Genomic DNA, 7,993 nt, shown 5'->3' with positions numbered 1-7,993 from the left:
CTGGTCGTGACAGAAAAGACATACACGTACGATGCAGTATTTGCTGAACTTGAACATAAGCATGTCGTAGACTCTGTAGATTTAGAAAGATACCACTTTTGTTATATCAAATAGTGCCTTATCGCTTCGAACTGTACTTAGATTGTTCGAGCACAAATGTACAATAAAGGTATTTCATTCATTTATTCAGTATTTACAGATTGTACTGGGGAAATTTACCTAGCTCTTTACGACAAGCACAATAAACAGTGGCTTAAGGTCCCGTCCTATATGAGGACTGCAACCTTTCCAGTAGCGTAGCATGTCGGGTGAGTGACACAGCCGAGATTCAAACTCACGGCGTCTTGGTCCAGAGACAGGGGCACTAACTACTGTACCAAATAATTTCCCTGAAATTGTATTTAACCATGATGATGTTGTATGCTGATATCATAGACATTTGCGCAAAACTATTCTAAAAAAACATACCTTCATTGATTCTTCCCACACGGCAATTAGATTAAATGGTAATCATAGGCCTGTCAATATTGTAATTTCTTTGAATTGTATGTAATCAAATTGTATGTAATCGTCTCTACAAAAGTGAAGCAGCGTCGACTGTGCCTTGCGGGTCATGTAGCTCGTGGCAATGAACACGAAAGCTGGAAGACTCTTGTTGTGGTCCTCCGACACTAGACGGGTCGGCCGCCCAAGCACAACTCTTTAAAAACTCATTGAGGTCGAAACAGGGCTGGAAGGGCAAGGGCTACTCTCTGAAAGACACGCAGTTCTGGAGGACTAACTTCGTCTGCTCCACCTCACACGAGGATGAATGATGATGATGTTGATGTATGTAATCACGATCATCGATTTGCTTGAACCTTTATGTATTCATTAGGAGATTTTTTCATTGATGTCAGGATGGAGGTAAGGGTCAGATAAACACTGCAACAGATGTACAGATTACATCGAGTCCTATTACATCTATAAACATATGTCACTACATATACATATGGTACAAAGCATCTGAAGAGCGAAAGCTCAGCGTTCATAGCCGATGGTCAATACCTTTGGGTCAGGATAACTGGGAAGGCCAACATTTTTAATACCTTCGTTCCTTCATTCGGACCCTCACAGCGCCTAGTGGCACATAGGCCAGGGCAGCAAATGTCCTTTCTGTTTCTGAAGTAAGGCATATTTTTTTAAAGGGAGTGTTCCTAGTCCTTAACCCTTCCGAAACACGGGTGCAGTCCCAACCGAGATGGCTTATCCAGAGCCCAATAACGAGATGTCCTATACAGGGATCTATATCTCCCAGTTACCAAGAAATTGGTAACAGAAACTCAACTGTGAGGCAGCTACCAGTTGAGCTTCAGGGACATCTTATATATAAGAGCTATATGAACAGAAATAAATCGCTTGCCAACGATTGACATGTACCGCTAAATTCATCCCTAGCTGTAGTGGCGTTACTCATTGATTACTGGTGATGACTGACATCATGTTATTTGCAATGATTGTAGCAGGCGTCTACGGTATCCATGGTAACGAGCAATAACCTAGAGCACTCCTTGTGACTCCGTCCTCTGCCTTTGAATACCGTAAATGGATTAACGGCCGTGGAGATTTGATTTCGAGGTACGTGTATGAAGTCAAAAAAATCACTGCCGAAAATCCGTCCTTTGAGCACTCTCAAAATCCACGTAATAGTTCCGTTTTCGCAATACTAATTAAGCCTCTTAATGTAACAATTACGGGTGCTTGAATATTTCAAGGTCCGGAAAGCGTACGTTGTTCCCATTTAGAAAACATGCTTCACCATATCTATGTATTAATTCATAGTTTTTGGTTATAAAACTGCTGATCAACAGACCTTACCCAGTGTCACTGACGACAGAGAGCAGATACTACTTATACCTACCTGAAATGTCTTGCCGTTTCAAAAATGGACCGCCAGTTGCTGGAGTAACCATTATTCGGTGTGTTCTAAACATCAATACGTATCGGACTCTCCAAGGTGCTGAAACGTGTGTAGCTTTTCAGCATTAATCGATTATGGAATCGTTTAGTTTCAGAAACGATCACATGGTCCTTTGTCATTACCTCCATGACAAATGGAGATATAGTTTTTGGTGTGTCTGTTTGTGGTCAGTATAACTTTGGCACCTATGGATGTATTACGATGATATTTGGTATGTGGGTAGGTGTTGGGAAGGCAAATGTCAAGGTTGATTTTGGGCCCCCGGTTATGTGACTTTGGTACTGCAGCAGAATGTTTTCTATCTTTTGACCTGGGCATGCTATGATCTTGATTTTGTTTGGTGGCAGATATCTTGTGAGCTTGTAAGGAAGAAGTAATGTATATTTGGGCCCCCTAGCAGCTTGCTCTGGAACTGCAGGGGCATTTTATCCAAATCTTGCAAGGAGCATAACGGAACATAGGAAGGATGGATTTACATGATATATAGTATCCAGATTTTCTCGTCTGAGATGTACATAATGAAGTCCAAAATTAAGCAAATTTGGACTTAACTTGCATACGTAATGAGGAAAATCTATATTTACAGTATTTTCCATTATTGTTTTCCATTGTTGTTTTCAAATACATGTAACATATGTAGTTTGTGGTAGGTGGAAGATTAGCAGATACCAATTATGCAAATAAGTCTGTAATCTTTAATAAAATTTCTTTATGCCTATATCAATCATCGTTACTTTCACGCATCGCATCAATCGCAGGTACCTCTATCAGATATTACTGGAATATGGTTATCATATTTCTTTTTGGTACGTTTTTTGCCTTGCCGCCGGCAAGGCTTTACGCCAGCTTTCTTCCATGGATCCATGGATGGACGGACCTGTTAACCCAGCCCTTCCAAAGCCCCTTCCAAAGGCCCTTCTTTCCTTGCCGAGTTTCATGGCTTAGTTACACAATGGTACATTCCAGGCGAGTATTAAAACGCTCTTCTAGACGCATGTTACTGTATGTGGTCCAGCGTAATAAATCTACGCTTTAACTAACCATGTTTATATATATATATATATATATATATATATATAGATATAGATATAGATATAGATAAAGATATATCACAAATTGCATCAGAAGGAACTTAGTTTGTAATAAAAAATAATGCATATTCATTGTGGGTCAGAAAGTTTTACAAAACCTGTTTAATGTGCCAATAATTCATCTGACATAAATTATGATAATGAGGGGGAGGGGGGCGACATGTGGAACTCGGGATTTTTAAGCGTAGAATCTAGTCTAACTTACCAAAATAACATAAAATACGCGGCAAGGCACAGCTTTTTTTAAAAAGATTTCTTGTTTGGTTATTCACCGGACGTTCTTGTTGTAACATGGAAGTAAGATTTCTTGAGTGCAGTTCCACTGTGTATTATAAATACAAATATCATTATAATCTATCCACAGGTCCGTAAGTTGAGCCAACTACAAATTATATGCAGCAACAGTTACACAGACAGAAAATTGTTTTTTCTTTGGTTAATACAGACTCATACTTGCTACACTACAGACTTATGGTATCATTGGATCTTTTGGATGGGGATACTGGAGTGAAATATGCAGCGTGGAGTCTAATTTCCTAAACAAGATCACAAAACACGATCATAAAACGTACCGTTGGAAAACCAAGGCCCGTGCTCTAGTAGAGTCCATCCATAGTTTTATGAATACTACATGTAAAAAAGTTCCTATTAGTTCAAATGAAAGAATATCTGTCATAATAAGTCTACACTAAAGAATGAATACAAAAATTTGATTTCATTTGAACTTATTTGTCTATTTTGGAAACATTTTAGTGACTACAAAAATCGCTTAATTTTGAGTAATTTTCAAACATCTTATGTGCTCCATTTACTACAAATACTCGCAGAATTTTCTAAATGGTAGAATTGGATTATTTCTCTATAAAAGAAGGTGCTAACTCAGCTCTAATGGTGGCCTCTGTTTTTAGATTTCACAGCAAGGCACTGGTGGGTCCTTTGTGGTACGCCATCTCTGCATAACGCTAATCATGGCACGCTGTACTTAACAGGGATGTGTGAATTGCTTTCTTACCGTACCGGGTCATTGACCTATTTAGAAAATGTTTCAAATAATGGTAAAAATGACAAATAATGGTTGAATGCAGTTACCATTATCTAGAAACTATCATATTCCACATCATAGTCATAGATATTTCTAAATACACAGAAAATAGAAATATTCAGAAAGTGGAAATGATGTTTAGTATGTTTCCAAAGTATCAAATCTCGAAGGCAAATGGTTACAAAGAATAGAGAACATTTTGTAAACGATGACATTGACAACCCTTGCGGTGACTCAAGAAAGACTTTACAAAGCATTTGGTTTTCACAGGGATGTGGCTTAACGAAAGCCATGTGTTTGAAAGCTTTGATTTTTTTTACATCAATCCATCCAGTTAACAACAAACAACACAGGAAGTAAGATACTTACCCCGAGGTTAGGTTTACACACTGTCGTCTGCACTGTTCACAGCTGCGCATCAAGCCAGCGCCGCACGCAAGGATCTTCCAACGTTTCCTGAAAAGGACCGAATCCAAAACTAGATGCTTAGATGATGTACCAAACGCCTTAGATAAAGACTTTGGTGTTGTCTTCTGCCACTGCTTAGGTGTGCTTCGAATGTTCCAAACGCTATACCGCGAGATTTGTTGTGAATGAAAGAATATCCGATACAGAATCAATGGTGTTGAGATGGATAAGGTAAGCGCGATCTACAGGCAGCCCCAAATAAAAAAAACGTGGGCCGAAGCGTTACAACACGTCAGCTATAGCTGCTACCACTCACATGTGACATTCTAGACATAAGAACGTGCATCTACGTAGAGAACGCACATAACTAAATCGTCCTTAGAAATAACACAATCATTTTTTCCTGCAACACAAAAAAACAACAAAATTGCATAGCAACCACACTTTGCAGGAAACAGGCGGTAGGCATTTGACCCTCGGGGGACCCTGAAATACCACTTGAGCGACCTTCAGTTTGTATAGCTTTGATACACCCGTGGTTTCACATGTGACAGGCTAAATTACTGCATTGATTTGTTCACCAGGAAGTCAGATACAGCCGCTATACCAAAACCTTTAGATCAAAGATCTATCATTGTGTTTCCCTAAGGGAAAACATATTGTTTTTGTGGGTGCGTTCTGTATTCTTCTTCTTTCTTCTTCTACTACTTCGAATTCTTTTTCTGTCTTGAACCAATTAGTGCTTAGAACTGACGGTGACATCAGCATGAAAGCTGTTACAGCAAATATTAGTGAAATATTAGCTGTAACATTAAATATGAAGGGAATATCAGCTGTTATAGCAAATATGAGCGAACTAAATTTATTAGCTGTTATAGCAAATATGAGTGAAATATCAGCTGTTGTAGCAAATATATAGTGGTTGTCTTTCGGCAACGCCTCGGGGCAAAGCTTAATTGTATATTTTTCCGTGGGAGTAGCTTGACAAAAGACAAATCAAAAGGAGGGAAGCATCCTGCGTTTTCTCGAAAATGTTCCCTTTCTAGTATTCTTGCCTGTTGATACAATATGTGTTCAAATGTCAAGATGGGATTTCCCTTTGAAATGCAATATGAAGTTGTTTACATGAACAGTACAGAATGCTGTATGTCCTTTCAAATCCTCTCGAAGAAAAAAAGACGAAGTGAACTGCTGTAACAAACGTTAACTATAAAGTTTGTTGCGCCAGCTTGTAATGAATTCGTCGAAGAAAAATTACTCTGTATTATTTGGCATTGCCAATGGAGACATTTTCCTACAAAAAAAGGGCAGGTTTCCCTGAAAAATGAGCAGATCTATTTTTAAAACTGAAATTGCTAATTTGAATATTTCAATTACAACCGGTAACTCAAGTAGTGGGTTGTTTTGTTAACATGTTGAAATATTTCTTCATGAAAATTCAAAATTTATGTCCAATATGTCTTATGAGGAAAATTTGCAATATTCTAAAATTTAGTTTATATCTTTCGACCATGATAGATCTATTAGGTGGTGGCAAGGTAAATCCAAGATGCATGTAATATGGAATTTATATATATTGTACAGTAATTTTTCATTACATCGTATCTGTGATTATGGCGTATCATCTATAATATTTTCACTGGTTAACATTTGTATCTTGTGCAGCGTTCAATATTTGTTATGGATATCATGTTTTGTTTCATATATATATACTTTGATTTCTTATAAACTTCCTTTGCTTAAGTGTGGAGGTAGACTTAATCTTATTCTGACCTTTCAGGTCTCAATTTCTTGAAATTGCTTTAGGATGTCTCTGTAGCTCAACCGGTAGCAGCCTCACAGTCGAGCTCCTGTTGGTTCCAATAAATTTAATTGGTAACTGGAGGACCCCGGTTCAATCCTGGGTCGGGTATCTTGGTTGTGGCTATATCCGTCTTTCGGAGGGGACGTTAAACGGGTGTCCTGTGTTCGAGGAGGTGCCTCGAGCAAAATCAGTCCAACGCCTCCTTTAATTCCTGAAAGTTGTGTGGCATGGTAAAAAAAACCGAAGGGTGAGCAACCCCTCTCTGCAAAAATATACCCTTTTACTAAGAAATAGTGAGGAAACATGCTCTCATGTGCCACTAGGCAGTACAAGGGTCGAACGAACCAACCACACTTCCCCAAGCTGCCGGCACTTCACCAGTACGCTTCCTGTAGGTCGTGACCACTTCAACGTCCAGTAATGGTACCTTTAACGGGGCAGCCCTCTCTATCTCCGGCAGATGGAACAGTTTCGATTGTTTTCAACGTATTTCAACATGTGCCCGGCTCCTCGAAAAGACAAAAAGGGGGGAATTGAAAGACGTAATATCAGGTATTTTCCAAGTGGATGCTTGTTTTGAGCGTATTTTACAGCTTTTTGGAGATGTCCGCTTTTTCTTCAGACACCTAATTCTAGATATCTGCCAATGTACAAAATACCACCAAATACGGTCAAAACAAACGTTGCACAAAATCTGATCTTTGAGTAAGTGTAAATGTGCGTTTTTTTCATAAACGTTTGCCTTTACGCATGCTTTACTAATGCCTAGTTTACGCGTTGCTTCAAAATAGTCAGAAAACACGGCTACTATGGCTACATCTGCTTTGATAGCTGTGTTTCCGATACGATGTGTTTTTCGTACGTTAAAAGTTGATCTTGTAGCTGAGGGTGCCAATGCGAAATGGTTTGTCGATATGCTTAGGTCCCATTTCCAAAACGGGGCCCGGCCGGGAAACAATAAATAAATAAATAAATAAATGTTTTATTGCAAGTTCATGCCTATGGGGCTAATTGCAAGGATAAAAGTGTTGACCAAGGAATATACACAAATTATGCTCATGACTATTGTTATGTCCTGTGTGTTTTGTGCCTTTATAGCATATTTTTCATTTCCGAAAGTTACCCGACCGGGCCCCGAGTTGGAAATTGGGACCTAGGCCTCAGTCCTCGGCGAATGACCCCTTATCACGGGGTGGGGGTGGTGTTGGTGTCTGGGAGGGAGGGGGGGGGGGGTCTTTGTCGGGATTGATAAAGAGGAGAAAGGGAGGATAAATCACTAATAACATTTGTGACATGCTTGGCTAGGGCTATGGCATTCAGAATCCCCCAAAGACTCACGGAGCTATGCGATCTTTGTGCATCCGTGATATCTGACAGGTAGCGGCCTACATAACAGCAGGGTACATCTGAATGTGTAACTTATCCGTCAGGAATGTAATTATATCTAAGTCACGACTTAAGCTTTCATACGCAATTCACCCCTGCCAAACAATCCAGTAACTCGCTTCTGTATTACGACTGAATGATTTGGAAATGTTAGTAAGAGGAGCCTGTCCTTGGTACTGAAAATGTTGTGTTCGCAGTTACCCGACCGGCCTTACTACTAGTATCTTCATTAAGGTATTGGTTACTTTGTGACTGTATTGTGAACGGTCTATGTGTTGAGTGTTCGCACCTATATCTCTATG

The sequence above is a fragment of the Branchiostoma floridae genome, chromosome 4, assembly GCF_000003815.2.
Source record: "Branchiostoma floridae strain S238N-H82 chromosome 4, Bfl_VNyyK, whole genome shotgun sequence".
NCBI classification, from domain to species: Eukaryota; Metazoa; Chordata; class Leptocardii; order Amphioxiformes; family Branchiostomatidae; genus Branchiostoma; species Branchiostoma floridae.
The sequence above is the reverse complement of the archived record's forward strand: the minus strand, read 5'-3'. Positions refer to the sequence as shown.